The sequence below is a fragment of the Numida meleagris genome, chromosome 3, assembly GCF_002078875.1.
Source record: "Numida meleagris isolate 19003 breed g44 Domestic line chromosome 3, NumMel1.0, whole genome shotgun sequence".
Taxonomy (NCBI): domain Eukaryota; kingdom Metazoa; phylum Chordata; class Aves; order Galliformes; family Numididae; genus Numida; species Numida meleagris.
Genome location: NC_034411.1, coordinates 13,439,974 through 13,462,445, shown reverse-complemented (window position 1 = coordinate 13,462,445; position 22,472 = coordinate 13,439,974). Strand labels below are relative to the sequence as shown.

Below are 22,472 nucleotides of genomic sequence, written 5' to 3'. Positions count from 1 at the left end.
AACCACAGGACTGTGTGCTGGACAGGGCTGGCACTTAAGACCAGTGCAGAGTCCTCAGGACTGCACAGGATCACAGGCTGTAATCCTGTAATCCTAGCAGGAGTCAGTCTGGTCAGCTAGTCTGACCTGCTTTTTATAGGCCAGAGAACTTCAGCAAGATTTCAGAAGAACAAAGCAGGCAGCCAGCCATGTGGAAACACGTGAGCAGAGAAAGCAAGAGCTGAGCCATGAACTGTGGGTTCAGTTTGCTGTAAAATGCAGCAGGTACCCACGAGCCTTGCTGTGCACATCATTGCTTTGTTTATCTTTCTTGCTGGATGGAGGACTTCTGTTTGCAAGCTAAGATCTTTAAGAATTAATTAAAAATGCATATTCGGCTGCTATATTTTCAAAGAGGGTTATTTTATTTGCATACATTCAGAGTGTGTTGCCATGTTCACCACTAATACCAGAAATGTGTATATTCTATGGAAAGAGAACGAGGTAAAAGAGCCATATGCTGCCATTGCCTTTTTTTTTTTTAAGTAAGCTTTCTTCCAAATCTTATGTTTGCAGGTGGCAGGAACAAAAAAAGATTATTTCAAGAAAAAACAACCAAACAAGCTCAGGTAGTTGGATGCTCATGTTATACTGGCTCCTAAATTCTGCCAAAAGCCTCCTTTAGCATCTTAAAGCTGCACCCTCCTAATTTTGCCCCCCAATTAGCTCATGAAATAGACCCTCATCATGTAAGTTTATTTTAAATTAAACCCCAGACAAGGTTTCAATTTCCAAGTTTCATCAATCACTGAGCCATACAAGGCTGAAGAACATTTTTTAAAAGACATCTACATTTATGAAATGTAGCTCTTGAAACAAACAAATGACATATTTTCATGCATTTGCAGTGGTAGGATTAGAGATGCATGGTAAAATAAAGGCAAAATTACCTGGGAAACTATTTATTAAGCACTTTTGCCTGACACTAAACTACACTGGTCCCATAAGTCACTTATATTTGCAGCTGTTAATATAACCTTTATGCTAACATAAAAGTGACCCAAGTGAGGACTTAACTTTGCACCAGTTTAGAAACAGAGCATTGCCGTTCATTAACCGGAGCTGAACAGCTTCCAACTAGACAAATATTTTGGAAGAACACCAGGATTAGAGTTCAAACTGTTCTACAGTTTTGTTTCTCCCTTAGAAATAAGGCCATTTGTGAGAAAGAGTATTTGGAATGTGGATGCCTATATCTGTATTTATTTTTGATCTACTCTCTTTCCAAGCCTTGGAAAGGGAACCAAGTGAAAGAAGAGTTACTTGAAGTGTGTTTTCCTATGTTACAGCACGTGAAGGTACATCTTAGAACTGCTCAGACTTGATTTAAATTGCATAGTAAGACTGAATGTATATAAAAATTGAATACTGCTGTATATGATAAATGCTTCTTCAATACACACAAATAAGTTACCTTTTAATTACAGTGCTTCTGAGTCAATTATTTTAACTCTTGAAGATCTCTGTCCAACTGGTAGACTGTCTGCAATACTCATGCTGCAAACTCCCAGGTAACCCAGAAGAACTGCTGTAGCATTTTCAGTAAGAAAAGATGAGCAGGAGCAGACTCCTTCAGAACTCTTTTTGCTGCAGCACAGAGGACCTGGCTGCTCTCACAGTCAGCTCAGCCATAGCAACTTTGCTGTGGCACTGAATTGTGGTACTGAAGTTCTAAAGATTCCAGCACAGAGCCAGCTTCACCCCAGGTAGATTGACGTTGTGATAGTGTCTCCACGAGAATTGCACCAGATCAGATCAGCAGCAGTCTGCCATCAGAAGTTCAAATCAACTTGTTTTTCAGGTTTATTATATTATAAATACGTATGGTAAAAACCTCATAGACTTGTTGCTTCGTTGTAGCTAGTCAGCTGATTTTTATGAAGAAATTGTCCAAGAAACAGATGCTTCTTTTTGTTCTTGGGCAGCTTGCTCTAGTGTCTGGGACTGCATTTATAATCCAGAAGTATTCACCGCCTTGATTTGGTCAAGCAGTTTGAAACTGCCATCTGAAGTCTCAGCTGTTTTTCACGACATGAAATTATCCTGCCCGACAGCTACACCAGGTAGCACTCATTTCTAAACACAGACTAGATGAAGTTCACTTTTTAATACAATAGACTGATGAACCATAAACAATAATTATAGCTCCTCCTGTAAAAAAGCTTGGCGGCAGAGAGCTTTCCCCAGTGGTAAAACCCACGTTTATGTCCAAGTCTGACCATCTAAGGAATGAGAGCATGAGGCTTTTCCCCATATATCTCAATAACATTGTTCAGTTCCATCCTGCCTTGCCCAAAATGATAGAAACACAATGCATGCGTCACACAAGTCCATTTGAGCCTTGGAGTTGTGCCCCCCCAAAAAAACAAACAAAAAAACACCCACCCTACCAACCAACCAAAAACCACAACTCGAAACTAACCAAGCAAAAACCACCCTGGTTTTTATTTATTTCTTTATTTTTCTTTTAATTTTTCTAACTCCCCATATCCATCCACCATTTGAATTGCCCCCACTAGGGCAAGTGTCTGTTCCCCATTAAAGCCTTGTTTCCCCCACTCCCATTTTGGCAGCTGTCATCAAATTAATCAAGATGGCATTAATACAAAGCGCAAGCTCCATTCAAGTCACGTGCCTTCCATTCCTTCCTTATGGCCACCTTTGTGATTCGATATTTGCATATATTAAAAGTGCATCTTCTCTCTTTTCTTGCTACCCAAGACACACACAGAATTGGGAAAGCTTTTAGTCCTCATCAGAAATTTCAATTTTCATCCTGCTTTCAGTTTACAAAGGCCACATCTTCCATACTGATGGAAAATTCCCCATCAGTTCCATTATCTATATATACAGTGCTGACTGACTTACAGCCTGTAAAGGGAGGGACAGTTCCCTTCTTCTCCGTTCCCTCAGTAACAGAGAGGTTCAACATTATTTATAAAATGTCCAGAAAATAAAAATGCAGGCAGTCAGATGAGAATAAGTGACATACTCATAAAAAAAAAAAAAAAAGACCCCAAAGTCCCCAAATGTTTGTATGCTGGAAAGAGAGATGGCAAGAGGAATGCTTCCTTCATCCATCTGCTCTCTGCACTTCTCTTTAGACCTCTCGCGCAGATATTTTATTCATGCTCCCAGCTCTGGGGCACAGGTTGCATCTTTGTCAGTCGTGTGGAGTCACTCAGTCTGATGTGAAACAAGGTAATGCAGTTTAAGTATGGGAGCGGGTACAATAAGACTAAGTCTTATTGCAGTTTTCTGAGAAGCAGAGAGGCAAAGTGCTGGAGCAGACAGGACTGTGGACAAGGCAAGTCTTTCTGCCCATTCCCAGAGGGATGCACCATGGGCCACAGTTAGCCCAAGTACAATTAAAGTACATCTGGCACTTCACTTTATCAAGCAGATACAATAAATGAGATATGATAACAGCCTGATATATGAAAATGGTGCTATGAGTAGAACAGCGGTACAGTTTGGCACAGGATAGATGTGAATCAAATGTCTAATGTGAACGTGACTAAGTCACATTCTTCAGGGCAAGCACTATGGGTATGAATGGACAGGTAACAGGAGACCAGTGTATGTTTTGTTCTAGCTTTCAAATATCTTTACAGCTCTCAGCAAACATGGCACAGAGAAGGCCAGTCGTTGGCACAAAGATTCATCCAGAGGTTTCCCTGGGTTCTTCCTAGGACACAAGAGCAGTACTTTCCTCAAATCCTTTTTCCAGCTCTGTTTCCCTACAGCAAGACAGATCAACTCTCTCCTCAACTGTCTAACCAGTATCACCCCTTCCCTAACACACACTGTCTGGAGACAACTAAGAGCAGACACCAGGTTTAAAGGCTCCCTTAAGCAGACACTACATTTATACGGACCAGAGCCTTTTGGTGCTCTATATTGCAACTAGGCAAGCAGATAAATGTTACCTCTCAAAGATTATTCACTATGCTACAGACAAACAGGCCCCAATCCAATTCATTTGCCCTGTGAAGTAGAAAACTTCATCCTGAATTTGTCCCTTGTGATGTTTGGATGCAATAATTTACCATTACAAAGGGAGTAAGTGCCTTAAAGGGAACAAGTCCCAATAAGTGACAGTTTCTAATAAATACCATATGATTTTTCCTTGAGTATTTCTTGGAAAGTAATTTACTTTCTTTGATTCTAAGAAAAAAAAAGAAAAAAGCTAATGTTTGGCTGGTCATAAAACTGATAGGAACTTGTACAAATAATCTGACATCACCACATTTTGCTGCACCTTTGAAGTGTATTAGGTTGTTCATACAGTAGGATTTTCTCCTATTTATTCTGTTGGGCCTCTTTGTAGAACTGACAAAATCCAAAGTTTTCATAAAAACAATTTCAGCTAGTAAAAAAAAAAGAAAAGGTGTTCCAATGGAACCTGTAATAAGAAATCCAGATGGATGTGGGAAGGAATAACTGTCCTTCGACCAGTTCTATTTCTAATATGTCTTGCAAAATACAGCCTCCCTCATCTCTGGTGTAGATGGGTGCTATAAAGCTCATTGCATTCCGGTTTCTAATTATGAGTAATTAAAAGTGGCAATATTTCATGTCATAATCCAGGAATTAGCTGTATGAGTAAACTTAAGCATACCCTGTTAATTTGGCAGGCAAGTATGGACGGATGAAGAAGCCATCACTCCTGATATGGGAAGAAGAGGAACCAGACACATGCAGGTTACCCCAGAGAAGAACCTCTCAGAAGTGGAAGAAGGTTTTCAGGGTTCCAGGTAGGAACCACTTGTAGCAGTTGAGTATAATCAGATACACTGCATTTCTCTAGAAATGTACAGATGAGAGGGAAAATATCTTTAACATGTTTCATCAAATAAGTTGGTTTTGTTTTTATTTTTCCTTAATATATTTTAAAAACTATTTTTTAATGTCTCGTTGAGTGTTTGATATCTTCTAGAACAAAGTCCATTTTCCTTGGCCAGCACAGTGGGGAAGGAGGTAGGAGGCAGCATCCATAACCACCCTGCTAACCCTCTGCTGCTGGTTTCCTTTGCTCCAGTCGCATCGGAGGAGCACAGTGCATAGCTGCACAGTGGGGATGGAGCTCAGCGTGAGGAACACTGCAGTAGGAGTGGGATGGGAGAGCAGTACCTCTGTGGTTTGTTTGGCTCTGGTAATCCAAAGCCCATAAAGGCTGAAAATGCTTTTCAAGATGGATGTTTCCTTTTGCTGCTGAGCTAGAGGTTGAAACAGCAGGTTGGTTGAAACTTTTCTGTTTGCAGCCCGCTGCATTGCAGCCCTCTTTTGCCCACTGAACCGTGCCCTGACTTCCCTGAAGAAGAGAATTCTGAAGCCTCTTGTGCTCCTGAAGTCCAAAAACTGAGAGGTGAGATAGCACACTCATGGCTTAGCTACATGCACCTGACGGAGCCAAGCAGCACCTCCTGCATGGCCAGCTTAGCCCTCCTGGGCTGGGGCAAGGTCCAGAACGCAGCCTGGAGCGGCCTCCTGCACTCTGACACCTGAGGGATGCTTCCTTTCTGCACCAACCTGGCCCTCTGGCCTGGGGCACAGCACCATGCAGCCAGCCACTTGGCAGAGCCAAGCCAACTTATTTAAGGCAGAGAATTTAAGACAGGTGGTAGTCATTTTTTAAGCTCAAAACCAAAAATAGTCTGTAGTCTGATCATTGCTGGATCATCCTTGCCCCATTGCTGTGTTCTCTCTGCTGCTCCAATGGCTCCAGCTACACATATCTATGAGAACAACTGAAACAGTATATTCTTCAGTGTCCCTAACTGAGACAAAGCACTCTATTTATTGATCCAGGCTCTAAAATACAGGAAGGGAAAAATAAAAAATAAATGTTTGAGATAATAGGAAATAAAGGAATAATTCTTCTGAGAAGAAAAATGCAAGGACTTAGGTTTTATTATCTGAAGCCACAACTCAGAACTATCTGACTGATGATAAGAGATGCCATCCACCCAGGAGTTGGATCCAGAGAGAAAAGAAAGCTTTCAGAACAGCTTCTATAAGGCATTAAATCAGCTTGATATTCAGCCAGATTGAAAACAAGTATTCTAATTTCAGAACATCAAAGCACTGGGAAAGAACATGCTGAAGCAGAAAATTTCTGAATGAAAACTTTGTGGTTTAGTCTTTATGTATTTTACAAGCAACCTGTTATACTAATAACACCAATAACACATATTCTGCAGAATATTCCAGGAAAGGTGTCCTTTAGCCAGAACCCACTTTGAAACAGGGCTCTCAACTCAGTGTGTCATTCCATTCTGTGAATGTTACCTTGTGCAATTTCAGCTGATAGCCATCACTTTCTCCCCCAGACTTAACACAGAGGACCTGTGTGGGCTGCCACCTGCCTATTGCTTTTCCCCCCTCAAAGTGACCTTCACTCAAAGGCCAGCACCTACTTGTGTACTCAGCAGTCTTCACTGTCTGAACCTAGAGACATTACATGAAAAAAGCTCCCAAAGACTCCACTGGAAATTTTGCTTGCCCAAGGATGTGAGGATGGCCTGTGTTTGTTTATAAAGCTTTCCAGTCCACTGCAATGCAGAGAACTACTGCATACAAGCATGAAATTGTGACTGAGAGGAAGTACCATCACAAGATAAACTATAATATAACTGCACTTAAAAGTGTGTTTAGAACAAATTTGCTGTATCAAACTAATACTGAATTTACAGACTGAGATTCCTGAAGCTAAGGGATCTGAGTGCCTGGCTGCTTTTAATTTGAGTGGTAATGAGAGATGTGAATTCCTCAAACTGAACGGAATGTTTTAGCACTAATGTATATGTTAATCATTAATCTATGACTGTTATGACTCTTTCTTCCTGGATGTCTGTATGCCTGTCAAAAAACAACAACAACACTAAAACAGCGTTCACCAGTTGAATACTAATCAACATTGTCATTCTCTCACTAGCATTCTCTCTCCACTTTTTTCAGGCCCTTTTCTCAAAGCATTCTTCCTTGAGCTGACGTTAGCCACACAGCTAGCTCCAATGAAGGCAGAGCCCTTCATTGTGTGCAGGTGCTACTCACCTCCAGACAGTGCCTGGAAGGTGTTTCGAATAGCCAGGGCCCTCCAGATGAGAAATGTCCCCATATGTGTTTACAGTATTCTAAAAAAGAAAAACAGGAGGGGAGGAGTAAGAGAAAAGAGAGGGCAGGGAAGCAGTATAATAATGATTAGCATAATGGGATTTGCTATTCTTGTTAATAGTTTAATCAAAATAAACATTTACTGAACCCTCTTAGGCGCTTGCCATGATCAAAGTGCTTTATATTTAGCTTAGCGCTTCTAAGCCCGGGTTAGCATTGTCTGCATCTCTACTACCCACTTACTTTGGCAACAAAAAAGCCAGGGATGAAGCCTGGCACCTGGACCTGCATTTTCTGACGCCTAAAAACCCTGCCATGTACAAGTGGTGTTTCCTCAGCCACATGTGTGCTGCTTGTGCTGGATTTGCCAGACATTTGATACAGAAGAGACAGATCTCGGGGTATATGGGACTTGCTGTGCACATGCAAGTGAAGTGCATAGGTGCTGTGTTCCAAGGCACCGCTTGCTCCACCGCTACCCTTGGAACTATGTGTGCCTCTCACCTGTGCTGGAGGTGGCCCAACACTTCAAAAGCTTTGCAGATGACACACCGTTGGATCTTGCACTTCTCATACAGTCTCTCCTTGAGAAAATCACTTAGCAGCTGCCTCTGTTTTGTGAGTTCATTAAGTAGCTGCTGAAGAATACATACAAGATACAAAAGCAGCCAGATACGGAGGGATGGGACAGGATGCTGGTGGCAGGGTGGAACAGCACCAGTCCCACAGAGCTGATGGATGAGGGTGGAGGGTGCCACAGTAGCTTTGCTGGGTTTTCTTCTAGAGCAGTTGTATTTGCTATTTTGTACCCAATCATTTACGATATATTATGCTATGTTCTGTGATATGATACCAATATGTTCTGCAGAACCCCAGGCCTTTCTTATAATCCTTACTGTTCAGCTTGATTATAGGCAGACAGGGAGAAAGACTGATTTAAATATTGCTTTCATGTCTCTGAAAAAATGATGCTAAAAGCATATAAAACCATCCTGTTGCTTTACCAGTATACAGCTAATTTAAACTGGCTTTGAAATAAGCTGAGAGCATCTCCAAATTGATGACTGCAAGGTGGGGGCGGGATGGGTGCTATACTAATAAGACACCCACAGTTCTACAAGGCAGATTTCCCTGCAGAGCAGTTTTCCCCATTGCAGAGTTTGAGGAAGGGGGACACCTCATGCCCCCTCTTCCCCCTCAAGCCTGTCCCCAGCGACCTCAGGACAGGGGAATTCATGCCATTTAGAGATGCTGGTCTCTGAACAGGCACACATCACTGTAACAGCGAATGCCACAGGCAGCATCTGTCCAAGGAGCCCAGATACCATGTTCCAGAACGTAGGAACACTGAGATATGTAGTCACAAGATTAGTTGGCTGTAATGTGTCTAATTTATTTTGGCATTTCCAAGGGGGAAAAAAATAGCAAAAACAACTACAGGCGATGCTGCTGTATCAGCTCTGAGAAGCATGGAAAAATACAACTGCAAGAAACAAGACTTCTTGGGATGTATTACTTTAATTCTACTTCTTTACAAATAAGAGGGGGAAAAAGCACATTTCCATTGTGCCACTTAGATGCACTTTGTGCTGCACAGTATCACAGGTCAAATCGTGCCCAAGGCAAGGCCTGGAAGACTTTACGCTCCTCACCACAAAAACATATTCCAAGAGAAGCAAACACTGATAACTCTGGGATACAGGAGTTATATGCCTCTACACAGTTACGAGAATTGGAATAATTACAAGCTTATCAGACCTAGGGCCACAGTGGAGCAGCAAGTTTCAAACACAGGCTCTGTGCTACGACTAGCGTGCTCCGACTCCTTACTTCTTTTCCAGCTGATGCAAGAGCCTGATCCCTGTATAAGCAGCAACAGGAGCCTCATGGAATTTGACATAGAGACAGAGAGAAAGATGAGTGGTTTGGAGTCCTAATCCTGTGCCCCGGGAGCTATTTGTGTGCCAGATAAGCTTTGGGTAACTCTGCTGACCCATCAAATATTTAAACTCAAACATCTCACTCAAGGCTTAGATACGTACCTAAACCTTTTCAAGAGCCTGGCTAAGTTTGGTTTTAGGAAACTCAGATTAGGAGCCTCGGATTTGGGTTGTTCCCTCAATCAATCATTTCTCTTGAAGAAACTGTTTTCTCAGGGTTTTGTCTATAAAAGGAGTGCAGAAGCTGAGCAAAAAGTCAATTATCTTTGTTTTTCCTTACTCCTCTTTTTGAATGCAATAATTTTCTCTGTTGAAAGACTAAGAAGTGATCTATAATAAAGAAATAAAGCAGTGAAGCAAGAAGAAGCTGACTTAAAATGCCCTGGTAGAGTTAAATATGTCTTTTCTTAAAAATAAGTAAATGACTAGATGAAGATGATTCCTAGTTCCTGCAGGTAACATGAATAGAGCTTTCAAAGAGAACACAATCAAAATGACTACAGAATTACATGTGAGGTGAAATAATATATACCCAGTTTCCTACTTGCACCCTTAATGGAGCTGTTATGTGCAGACAGACGATTACCTCTGAGTAAAAATAAAAAAAAGGAAGCTTGAGAATCCAGAAATCACCTACAGGAGCAGGACATAAAAAAAGAAGCAAAACATTAAGCAGACTATGAAGGAGTGAGGGAATGCAGATGAAAGCAGAGACTAAATGCCAACAACACTAACAGCATTCAGTGGACCACTAGATGCTGAAAATCTGCCTAGTCATCAGCTTGTCTGCAGTATATAAGGCTACCATCTTCTACTGCAAGAAGCCTGCTCTGCATTACTACCCTCAATGAGCCTCTGAAATGACCAAAATTCAGGGGCTGCGGCAAAGTGGGATGAAGTCAACAACTTTTAGTTAACATACTAATTAAGAAGTGAGTTTTAAGTTAGCTCCTGTGATTTACCAGTTGCTTGATGAGCTCCCCTACCACATTCTTCTCTTCGCCTGCTCATCTGATACTTCTCAGTCTCAAAGTGGAAAACTTCTGGATATCTAAAGATCTGTAGCTGAGACAAGATTCTCTTTCCATCAATACCAATAAATCAGCACTGATTTATTTAAACTAAACTTGATTTATGCTGGTGAATTAGTGGTAATTCAGAAGGGAATTTCTAAACGTCATTTAGTCCATCCACCTGCATAAGAGAGGACTTGCACTGGTCACTCCTGACAGAGGTCTAACTTCTTTTCAAAGGGAATCTGGGAGAGGTTCCAGTACTTCAGACTCCCTTCGGACCATTAATCACTAAAAATGAACTCTCCTGATTCTCCCTTGAAATAATTTAGTCCACAGCTTCTTCTCTTAACTGACAGGGTCACGAAGACCAGATGCTCCTTTTTTTTTCTTTGCAGCAGATGATGATGGTTTGGAAAGGATTTAGTCTCCTCCTCAGCCTCTTTCTCCTGAGGATATTTACTGAACTTACTACTTTCCTTCTATACCTTTGATCAGTCTTACTGCCTTCCACATTGAACCATCCCAGTCTTCAAGTACGCTGTCCAAAGGTGAGCACCGTGCACCTGCTGCCTTGGTAGCAAGTTGATTGTAAGGATTGTGGCACTTGTTAGAGTGGTGGCAGTTCTGCTCACACTTTTGATATGGCCTTGATGCAATAATGTGGCATTGTTTATTCACAGTCAGCTTGTAAGCCATCAAAATCTTTCATCATTACTGATAAATCAACTACGCACATAGTTGTTCTCTGATCTGTTAGAACAATATAATAATCTATATTACGTGATGCAATATATAAATTTATATTCAGTAGAGAGACCAGGCACTGTCCCACCTGAACAGCAAGCTAGTCTTGTTTTTCAACCACATCTCTAGTTTACTAAGATCGTACAGAATTCTAATCCTCTACAATTTGCTCACAGACTCTTCCAACATTGTGTCAGCTGCAAACTGAAATTGCATTCCTCTCTTCTATTAGCCAGATTACATATGCAAGATATGTGCATAAACCAACTCCCTTGGGACCTCCTTCAAAACCGTCCCTTGTCAACTTGTCTCCAGCTGTGGGCCCAGGTATTTTCATCTTTGGCATCCTTAAAAGAGTGCATATCAAACATCTCCAAAGGTCAAAGCAATATCTGTGTTGCCATAGTTTAGGGGGAAAATACCATAGAATTGCTTATGTTGGAAGAGACCTTACAGATCATCAAACTCCAACCCCCAGCTGTGGGCAGGGCTGCCCCCAACAGCTCAGGCTGCCCAGGGCCCTTCCTGGCCTGGAGCGCCTCCAGGGATGGGGCACCCACAGCTCTGGGCAGCAGTGCCAGGGCCTCTCCACCCTCTGAGTAAAGAATTTCCTCCTGACATCTAACCTTAAATTTCTCCTCTATTAGCTTAAACCAAATTGCACTGGTTTGAATCTCTTACATCACACACACACACAAAAAAAACATAGGCCTGTTACTCATCCTGTTGCATTCTTCCAGGTGCTCCCAAATTGCTTGTTTGGTTATTTGCTCATGTATTTTTTCCAGGAACTGAAGCTTAGCTGACAAGTCTGTAAATTCCAGACCTGCTTGTTAGCACCACTTTTGTACCAACAAGCTCAGACCTGCACAAAGGGCTCCCGGGCTCTGCTCCAACAGACCACTTTAACACATACTTAATTGCAAGAGTGAGACATCTGTGGCTACAGAGGCGATGAGTGACGTGATTAATATTACACATGTGCTGATACATTTTTCTAGTTCTGAATTACAGATACATCAAGTAATCTCCCAAACCAACCAAAACAAAGACATGGTTTCATAAAATGCTTATGATTTTAAATGCAAATACCAGTAAATATTAAACATTGATCACCATGGGTGACTGAACAGCAGAAATTGTTCGTTGTTACGGTGTGATCATCTCTACTATGATGAATTCTTTTGCTATTGTCTTGCTTTATTACCTAGTTTATCCTTCTCAAGTTTCCCTTATCTTAATATCAGTAACATAATGCCTCCAGGAGATTTTTCAGACTTGTTAATACTTTCATCTAGGAAGTTAATGAATTTATCAGATGTCACTCAGTTTATCACAAGCTGCTAGTGATACTTACAGCAGCTTTCTGTGCATTTTAAGTGCATTTTTATGCTTCTGAAAGTCGGGGTACTGACAGCTGAGGAAAGCTAGATTAATCTCACTCCTAGGTCAACTCTGTTCAGCTCAGTTTAAATCAACAAAGCTATTACATGCTGCACTTCACCTCCCAACTTCAGGATTACCTGTAGCAATGTCCCAAGATGAAGTAGCATATTGAAAACAGTCAGACATACAGTAGGGTTAGCACACAGTAGCTCATCATCTCCTCAGACTCCAGGAAGCCTTTGCTGTTCTCCAAGCCAGGCACTTAGCTCAAACACAGCCGTTGAGCTGACTGATACTGCTTTATCAAACAGAACACTCACACCTGCGGGGTTCTCCTCTCCTCTCTACATTGGGCAGCCAGTCAAATGACTTCTCTGTCTTTTGAACAGTCACCTGGATAAGCAGGTGCTGGCCCCTGGTACCTAAGTCGGATCTATGCTTTGCTCTGCTCAGCTTTCTCAGTTTGGGTCACTGCTTGTTATTTGCTTCTGAACACTGGATGTCCTCTGACAATCAGGTTTTCTTCCACTCCTCTCCTAGCTAGTTCCATCAGTCTTTCCATGCAACCCACTTCTCCAGATCATCAAAGTGACCTCAAAGCACACTGCTTATCCCAAACTGAATTTATCTTATCCATACAGAGCTGGGGAGGAATTCCAGATACCAGAGCTCTCTTGCAAGCTAATTATTCTTCAGAGAAGTATTAGACAGTCCCAGGGAGCATCTAACTATTGATTTTCTACTCTGTACAATTTCCTTGCAAAATGTAATAATTCTATTCCTGTCTTGCACTGTCACTTGTCTCTCAAAACAACCTGGGAAAATAATAATAAAAAGTAACAAAGGGCACAAAAAAAAAAAAATCTCTTTATAAGCAAAGCCTGTAAAAGCAAAACTGAGAAACGTATGTAAACCTTGTTAAATATTCATCAGTCCGTGTACTCCATGACTGAGAACCAAATGTAACTGCTATGAAAATTCAGGCTTGAAGGAAATCAAATGGAGAGAATATTCTAAGGACTCTGGCACGGCAATCCTCATTTCTGTATTTCTAGCATAAATGTACCATGGATGGGAATGTCATTGAATATATTGTATATATTGAATATATAATTCTTCTTGTGTTTACTACAAGATCCAGCCCACTGCAGAGCACCTTTGATAGTTCTTTGATTCAGCCTGGTGAGCCTGTCTGGTGAGGTACAGGCAGTCTCTGGAGGAGCCAGAACCACTTTTGTTTTGATCTCACTGCACAGCAAGGAAGATAAGGGAGAGAACAGGGAGAGCAGGTTGGGCATACAGTGGTACCGCTGTGCCCACGTCCATGCTGACAAAACTCCATGATGTAACTTAAAGCTGCTCCCCGAGCGGTTTTGATCAGGAGTGGGCTGCTCAAAGCCAGTTCAAGAAGCTGCATTTGGGATTCTTGACTTCTGCCAACTCTCTGCTATTCCCCTGTAGTACAGGCCTCGCAAAGTAAAGAATCTATTCTGATTTCTCCTTGCCTAGGACTAAAGCTCTGCAGGACTAGGTCTGTGAGGTGATTCTGAGGTTGTACTGCCCCAACTTGAGTCTGCTGTAATGGGGTTTTGCCAGCCCTGTGTCCTTCGATGTCAAAGGACAGTTCAGGGGGGGAAACTGCAAAGTAGAACGAACAATTACAGTTCATGGTAGGTTATTTTTCGAAACTTTCATCAGAAAATTTCAAATATAGTCCTTTCTATTTCCCTTAGGAAAATAAATTCTTACCAGAAGCTAAATAATGAAAGAAAACAGCAACAAAAAAGCCTATTTGCGACTACAGAAAAGTAGTAGAGCAAATTTACATAAACTCTGTCCCACTGCTACTGCTGCTAGGCAGAGGAGTTGATGCTTGGTAGACAGCTTCTTTGTATGTCAACACTTAGCTATGCATCCTGGCATTCATTATTTAACAGCTTCCATGTGACATACAGCTTTTAGAAACACAACATTCTTTAGCAACCCAGATAAGAACTCAGCTCAAATGTTCTCGCTGCTGATTGAGCACACTGCAAACAGCTTCAGTTCTCACTGATCTGAAAGCATGGCTGTGTGGACTTCCCCATGCACTGCCAGAGCAATGTGAATGGGCTCTCCTGTAAAGGAAACTCGTTTCAGAAGTAGAAGCATCATCAAAGAATGGAGCAGCTATATGGCACAGTTCTGAATTTGAGTCAAATTCCTGTTCCCTATTCCTCTGGTACCCTTGGAAATGTCCCAGTAATCAAAAACAAATGTTAGAGGAAAGGAATGGTCAAAATTCATGTGCAACATTTAATATTAAAGCCTTAAATCCCAACTTCTAAATCCAAGTGCTTAAAATTATACTCTTAGCTGTCTGTGAGGAGCATTAAAAATTACTCAGTTTAAAGTGACTGAGCAGCTGAGTCCTGTCAGTAGGCACTGAACCTTACTGTGCTGCTCCGAAGCATCTCCATGGCCCACAGATGGCTGGGTAATTGCACAACAGCAAGAACAATGCAGGAGGACCTAAGCAGAAATCAAACCCCTAGGATTTAAAATACATCTACTTTCAGTTGGCCATCACTGACAACTGCACTTTCCTCTACACTTTCAGGTACCCACATGTCAACAGATGAGGGCAAGGTGCACAAATGCTGCAAGCCAAAGGAAAGGGCAATCTGGGAGTAATCCAAGCTTCATCCAGGAGCAGATTGTCATTCTAATACATTATGCCTGAGAAGGTGCCAGTCCAAATGATCTCCTACACACTGCCTAGGCTGGAAAAATGAGCCCCCATATTTCTGTAATAGTGCAGTTACAATTTCTTACCAGTGATGTAATGGTTAGAAGAGAGAAAAATCCCTGAGTCGAGGAAACTGCTCAGCTGAGGATAAATTCAGCGGTTCTGAAAAATGTGTCTTTTCTCACAAAATTAGGATTCCACAAATAAGAAGGGAAAAGGGGTTAGAAACCACCCCGAAGAATAATATTTACATCCTATTATGTACAAAGACCTGGTCCTGCCAACTATGCACTCTCGCTCCGAGACAAGAGTCTGGCCTTATATGCTCTAACATTACTGAAGGGCCAAGCAGGGAACTCCAAGCAGTTGCATAGAGACTGCATGCTTGGTAGCACTTTGGGGAGCTGGAGATTGAACTACTGTAGAGAGGCCAACCCTTCTTCCTTCGGGTTTTCACTTTTTAGGAAGAAAGCAGGCCTATTGATTAATTCCTCCTGCACAGCGCATGGTCTGGGACTAGGTGCAGGTGGGTGAGTGGCAAGTGGTGTCTCTTGAATCATTTTCTGTGAGGTTCAAATTGCATTAGTGTGCTTAGCAGCAAACTTCCACATTTGTCTCTTCTATTAATGTCCTCTTCACTGTCTACAGCAACTTTCCTTCTTCAGTATCCCTCCAACTCTACCACAAAGTTGACTTTTGATATCTATTTTTTAAAAAAGCAAACCTTCCCCTCAGGGGGAGCTCATCCTGTACATGGGGCAACTCTGACTTGTAAGCAAGGAGAGCAGGCTTCTCTCATACTTGATCTCTGATTTGCTCTGTGAATTCAGGCCACTTTTTTTCCACTTCCTTACCCATCATTGTGCCCTCCCTATCAGCTATCACACTGCTAAGGAGAGGCAATGCAACTGATACTCAGTTTAAAAATGCAGAGTAATTCCCATAGGGCTATTTCTAGTAAAACTTATCTCTAGGCTCCTCCAGTTTAGACTGCCTGGCAAATTATCTCCCATGCTCTGAGTTCTCCTTGAACAATCACGCACAAGGGCAATGGACCCTCATGCCATCAGCTCTCTGATTTATGCCCTTACCTAATAAGGAATAATAAGAAGGAATAACAGTAAACTATCTGCACCCTCACATATACCAGTATGAAGTCCTTAAGACACCATTTTGCAGGCTGACAGATGTGCTGGATGGGTGCTTTTCCAGCAGACTGATGGCTGTGGCTGATGATCACCTGAAAGCATAATCCACCTTCATATCATTGTTACTTTACTTTAGAAAGATGTACCCATCTGTGGCTACACAGCTGCTAGCCTCACCTGAACCTTTGTTCCAGGTTGAACTAACAACTGCCCTTACAGAGCTGATAAGTCAATGGCAGCAAGGTGCAGAGAACAGAAATACCGCTTCATGTAAAGTTAGAGAAAGAGCAGCACCCTCCTGTGCTCATGTATGTTTACTGCACTGAAAACTCTGCAGTTTAGCTACTAATCAACACAACGTTTTGTTTTGTTTTTTTTTTTTTTTTTTTTTTGCTTTCCTAGGTCTCTTTCATTGTACCTCCACACCAGGCTGTTCCCAGGGATGCAGCAGCTTTCCAGCTACACCTCTAAAACATCTGAGCCTGTCTCCTTTCTCTGTGACATTTCCTTGCTTCTCAGCTTGTTTCATCTGCTTCCCATTTGTGAGATCGTGCAGTGCAGGTGGGAGCTGGCACATCTGCGCAGTGTTACCTGCTTACTTAAGTCTTGTGCAGAGCGTGCTGTCCGGGAGGGCAGGCGGCACACTCCCCCGGTGATGCTCTCCTCCTGCAGGGATAGACGGGCCTCATCTTTCTCCCGCGCAGGCTGCCATCTCGTGGGCATCGCCTGGCACATGCATTTGCCTGGAATTAGCTCCCAAGCGCACATAACACGGTCCCGTTAACATTCTGCACTGCTGGTCCAAACAAACCGCAAACCTTCAGATCCCTGGCTTCGGAACTTCATAGAGGAGCCGGGGATGGAGTTGTTCACTTTGTAGCACAGTTGGTGGGATAGATTTTCCATAAAAATAACATCTTCCCCAGGCAAATCTATAGTTGTCTATGTGGAATTCAAAGATCAGAAACAGCAAGTTTAACCTATTTCTTACACGAAAGCTAAAACCCCACTGCCTACGTTAGTGTATGAGCTCCAGGCTGTTACTGTTCATTTGTTGCAATCAGGCAGCCCAAAGTAATGGAAATCTTTGTATTGACTTCAGAAGGTTTGGGCTCCAGTTTAGAAACAGGAAAATCAGAGCCCACTAAAAACTTGCTAATGGAATCTGGTGCTTTCATGAACACTCTGTCCTTAGCGGGGTAAGCTAATCCCCAGAAGGGAGAGAAGGTCCTGGCACGTCTTATCTATCTTCCTTCAGGTTATTGCAACGTGAGTCAGAGTTTGCATTTCTACCTCTTGCTTTGTGAACATTTACAGAGTTGAACCAATATAAAGGTGTCCTCTACATTTTCAGAGTCTTCCTATACAAAATTAACCCAAATTACTAAAAGTTAATTCTGGGCAGATTTGGAGCGGGATGTTTGGGACTCAGGTAAAGTTATTTTAAAATTTGCTAACGCTTTTGCTGGATCAATTTAGCATCATCAAACTGATCTGGTATCTACCTGAACATCACTGGAATCTCACAGCTGTCCAACACAGAGGCTTTTCATCATGTGGAGATATTCTGTAAGAGCCATTGTGTTCCAGCACATGCTCTTTCTCAAGCTGAATTAACTTCTAACCACAGATAAATCCTAATCTCATGTTTTGCTTCTTTTTTAGTAACCTTCAGGTTCAAAACAATTTATCTGATGAATCAACGTCCACATTATGCAGCTAAGGCAAAATGATGGTATGAACTGGTTTGATTTCAGCACCTTTCTAGCTCCGGTCACCAGGAAGAGAAGGAAACTTGACTTTCCCTCATCCTTATCCTCCACCTCCACCTGAAGCTCTCCATTTGCTATGCCACAGTAACCACTCCATGGCAAATATGGATATTACTCTGTGGGGAGGACCAGCCTAAGCACTTCTACTCATTTTGCAGTAGCATTTTCAAGTCAGAATCATCCGACATTTGTCTTGCATGTTAGAAATGAGACAAAATAGAATTTATTTTTTGTTTGTTTCTTTCTGGACTAATATAATTCAAATTATAGGGTGTCTGCTCACTTCTCATGCTGTCTGTGCACAGGATACACCAGCTGAACCATGACACATCCACCCCTGAGCCAGGGGAGTTTCAGTTCAAAAAGGATCTGTCATTTCAGGTTAGAGGAGAAAGCAGATTTTCCTGCTTCTATGTGAATTTTCCCTGTCTCTTTTTTGTTTGTTTGCTACTAACCCTGTCCTGTCAGAAAGTACTTAATGCTAGGGACTTAATAAAATAACTTCTGGCAAATGGAAAACTTCATCTCTGGAATAGACTGGATATTGTACCAGTGACAGGTATTTGAAAATATTTCATGTGTAGAGGTATTCCAGTCTCGTTCTCTGAAAATGAAGCAACCTCCTTTTTATGTCACGCTGAGCAATACACGTGGCATCCTAAATCTGTTTTACCAACTGAGTCCAGGGTTTATAAAACTGTGCAATAAGATTTTAATACAGCTCATCACATTATACAGAACCAGACATCCTGCTTAGTCTTCAAAGACTTGATATTCCCCATGCACAGCCCACATGCAACTGCTCCTATCTAATTACGTGCAATGACAGCCTCCCTTCCATTGGTGCTATAGCTGAGCGTTCTCTGGCTGAGTCCTGAACTAGGACGCACAGCTTGCCAGCTCTAAAAACTCCAAGTGTTACTGTTCAGAATGTCTTCAGCTGTCTAACTGCACCAAAAATACACTGTTTTAATCTTCTTCCTGGAAAGCTAGTTTTTCCAGTGCTGAAACGCTTGCCTGCAGAGGCAGGCTCGATTTCAGCTTTTCGGATAACTGCAGCAAGCAATTGTGTGTCAAGCATTAGAAGGCAGGAATGTAAACTTTTATGGCCAGGATGAGTTTAATGTTTCTTTCTGTTAGATAAGCATTATTTCCAGGGTATTAAAAGCAAAAAGTCCTAGCTATTGTCCAGAGCATGCTATGCTATTCCTTGTACAAGAGCCAGAAGATGAGCGAAAAGGTCAGGACTCTGAGCCAACAAGGCACAATGGATAGCAAAGAGAAGCGTCACGTTCATGATGAAAGGAGTGCACTGCAGTCACCTCCTGCTGGTCACAAATCCTGATCCTGCACTCTGGAAATCATGACATTAGCTTCAAAAGCATAACAATGTTAAACAAAAGAAGGGAGCGTGTTTGCCATTCTCTAGATTGTTTGGCTTCATGGAGCTTTTAGGAGGCGGTTTGTCACATTCTCAGCACCCTTCTGAAGCTGTGACAAAGAGACATTTCACACTGGCAGTGCCTCCTGTGAAACCATAGATGGCTTTGCAGTTACCTGGAAAGGCATCAGAGGCATATTTGCTTCAGAAAATAAAAATAATAATGAATTCCACACAACACTGGAGAAAGGCTGTAAGAAAGACATCAAATATCATTACTCCTTCTACCCACCACTGAGAGTGGGTACCACTGAGCATGACAGATGGCAAATCTTGAGACAGCTCCAATTTGCAACTGAGAAGAGAGGGAAACAAATGAGGGGCTGAAGAAACTGGAACAGGAGAATGGGTTAAATAAACAGAGGTGAGCAGACATGAGAATAGGCAAAAAGTAGGGGACAAAGGGCAGAAATAAGCTCATTGCCCCTTTCTTCAAACCTGGCTTTCTCCCAGAGTTAGGGTGAACAGAGACCTGCTCACATTACTTCGATGTTCTCTAGCAAGCTCTGTTCCCTACAGCCAACACTTTGCTCAGGAACTCAGTAAAGCACAGATCCTTCACCCCTGAAGATCAAGCTGGAAGTCCTGGGGTGCACCAGAGGAGCACAGCCCATCCCAGCTTCCTTGTACCATTTTCTGTTCCAACCAATGCATGAGAACAAACTGACAGCCCATTAGAAATTCAATCTGTGCTTTGCAGGTAAGGACATCACCACAATACTCCTCTGCTCAACCCAAGATTTACAGTATCTTTTTTTTTTCCCGTCTGATTTGTTTCAGAACAATAACTAGTAGAGTTAGTAATGTCTAAGCAGTACTTTTTCCAGAGGAATCTAATCATAAATGCCTTAATCCACAGTTAAGCACTTGTGAAAGTGGTCTGATTTTCCAAGGTGTGGAAGAAGGGCAGCCACTGTGATCCTCAGCAGTGCAGCTCTTTTGAATATCTAACGGTTCCTCTAGCCACCTAAGAAGGATTTGGATGTCCCTGGAAAGCTTGTTCAGTTTCCTAACTGCAGTAACCGTGAAACTTGCGGGCCACCCTAAAGGAAAGCTTTAGGCTCAAGATTCACAAGTAGCTGTTCCCAGGAAGACACCTGGGTGTGTTCTAGGTGCAGACTTGTTCAGATCCTCACCAGTACCAGCCTCTAAGCATCTTCCATTTCCCCACCTTCCCCTTTGGTATCCAGATCTTTCTTTAACTTGCTACAGGAAAACTACAACCGTTCTGAGTTACAGATGAGATAGGACATATGAAGATAAATATAAAATCATAGTTTTTATTTTAAATGAGTTTTAAAAGAGGAAAAGGGCATTTCAGATACTACACAAAACACAGAGTTATTAATTCAATCTGAATATTAACATATATGTGTGTATATATACACTTTGAGCTAGGAATAGGCTAACATACATCCAGAGAAAAAGCGTTCCAACAAATGGAGAAACTCTACCGCCGATGAACTGTATGTAAACCTACCTGGCCACATTTACTGGACTAGGCAGTCAAGAAGTTGTTTCTAAATGTGAAGGATATTTTTTTACAGTTCTAATCCACAAGTCTCAAGCTAAATTATTCTGTTGCTCTGACAACATACTGCTCCTTTTCTCAGATAAGGGCATGCCATATTTGGGTGCCACATTTTTAATATCTTTTGAAATTTATTTGGAACAGAGACAGCACAAGATTGAGAGGTTAGTTGGGTTACCTTTTATTCTCTGGGAGAGTGCTTTTGGCACTGCCTGTGATCTTTGTGTTACTAATAGGACAAGAAAGCTGAGAGAGCAGAGGCTGGCAGATGCAAAAGAGATCTGGGTAGGAGGCACGGAGGAGGTGAATCTGGAACACCTCTCCATCTTTTTATGCTGCAGGGAACCAGACAGGGAAACTGGCGGGAGGACAGATGGTTATCAACTCTCATGATTTTGAGGGTTGCATAATATTTTTTTTAATGTAAAAAACAATGCTTTGTGACTCAGGGTTATGGAAGATCAAGTGATTTTTTGAAGGCTAAAAAAGGGCAGCATCTCCTAGTGTGCTGGAGCACCATCAGGTACATTCTACTGAGGATGGCATCTAGATACCTTACCTTGGGTTTAACCGTTCCACTCCCTTCTTTGTGTTTTTCCAAGCCCCTTGAGGCTCTATGTCCTATTATGCAATGCCTACTGGGGACTCAAACAGCGCAGAAGAGACCACACAGAACAACTTAAGGCCTAAGCAAATATTGGCAGATCAGCAGCTGACAAGAGTAGAAATGAATGCTGTGGCCCATGGAAAAGAGATTTAAACAATAATTATTCCTTTTCTCCTTAGAATGCCATTCAAAACGCTCTATATTAGTGCAAAGAGATCCCAACACAAACAAGAAACACAGCTGATTCCAGGGACAAGCGGTGTTTTTGGAGACTTGTGTACAGCAAAGCTCTACCAACTCTAGAACACTTCTGTCACAGGCAGATACAGTGTATGTTTAAGACAAACTACTAAACGTGGACAAGGCTAACTGTGGAGCTACAGGGATCCAAATTAGGCAAATATACAGGAACATCTCTATGTGTATTAAGTCCAGCGGTTCCTCTCTTAGTCTCTATATATCAAAGAATGACTCTGCCCCCTTTGTAATCTTACAGGCCAACTTTAAATCACAATAAATGAAGTCATCTGGTCCTTCCAACCATGTCATTTTACTCAGAGGAGGCTGCCCCTTTCACCAGCAGCTTGGAGTTTCTCAAATGAAAGAAAGGGCAGAGAAGCCACTGCTTAATCAAATGACTCCTGTAGTTTTAGCACTCAAGGATCTGTCTTCAGCAGTGTGTAACTGTCCTTTCAGCCTACAGAAAACAGAAACAGAGACTCTACCAAGGAGCACCTACAGGCACCTGACACCACGTAGCAGGCACAGACATGGGCCGTAGCAAACTGCATTGATTTAAAAGGACAGATATAGCATAATACAGAAGACGGATTAAAAATTCCCATTTCATGGATCTTGAAATACTCATGATCCTTTCATTTCATGCCCTATGACCAAAGTCTTCTGCAGTGATGGAAACCATGTAGGGGAGAAGCAGAGCTGTCCGTGGTAGCTTTGCTGCTGGAATTAATAGAATCATAGTATCATTAAGATTGGAAAAGACC

At 42.1% G+C, this 22,472-nt stretch overlaps 1 protein-coding gene across 3 annotated transcripts in view; it reads right to left on the bottom strand.

Annotated features, from left to right (window-relative positions):
- Positions 1–22,472, bottom strand: part of PAK5 (p21 (RAC1) activated kinase 5) — a 169,984-nt gene that overhangs the window by 128,186 nt on the left and 19,326 nt on the right. The window contains exon 3 of one of the 3 annotated variants that reach the window (XM_021390086.1): positions 7,096–7,175. The exons of the other annotated variants lie outside the window; for them this stretch is intronic. The gene's annotated coding sequence lies outside the window, so the exon portion shown is untranslated. The remainder of the gene's footprint in view (positions 1–7,095; positions 7,176–22,472) is intronic. 3 annotated transcript variants of the gene reach the window in all.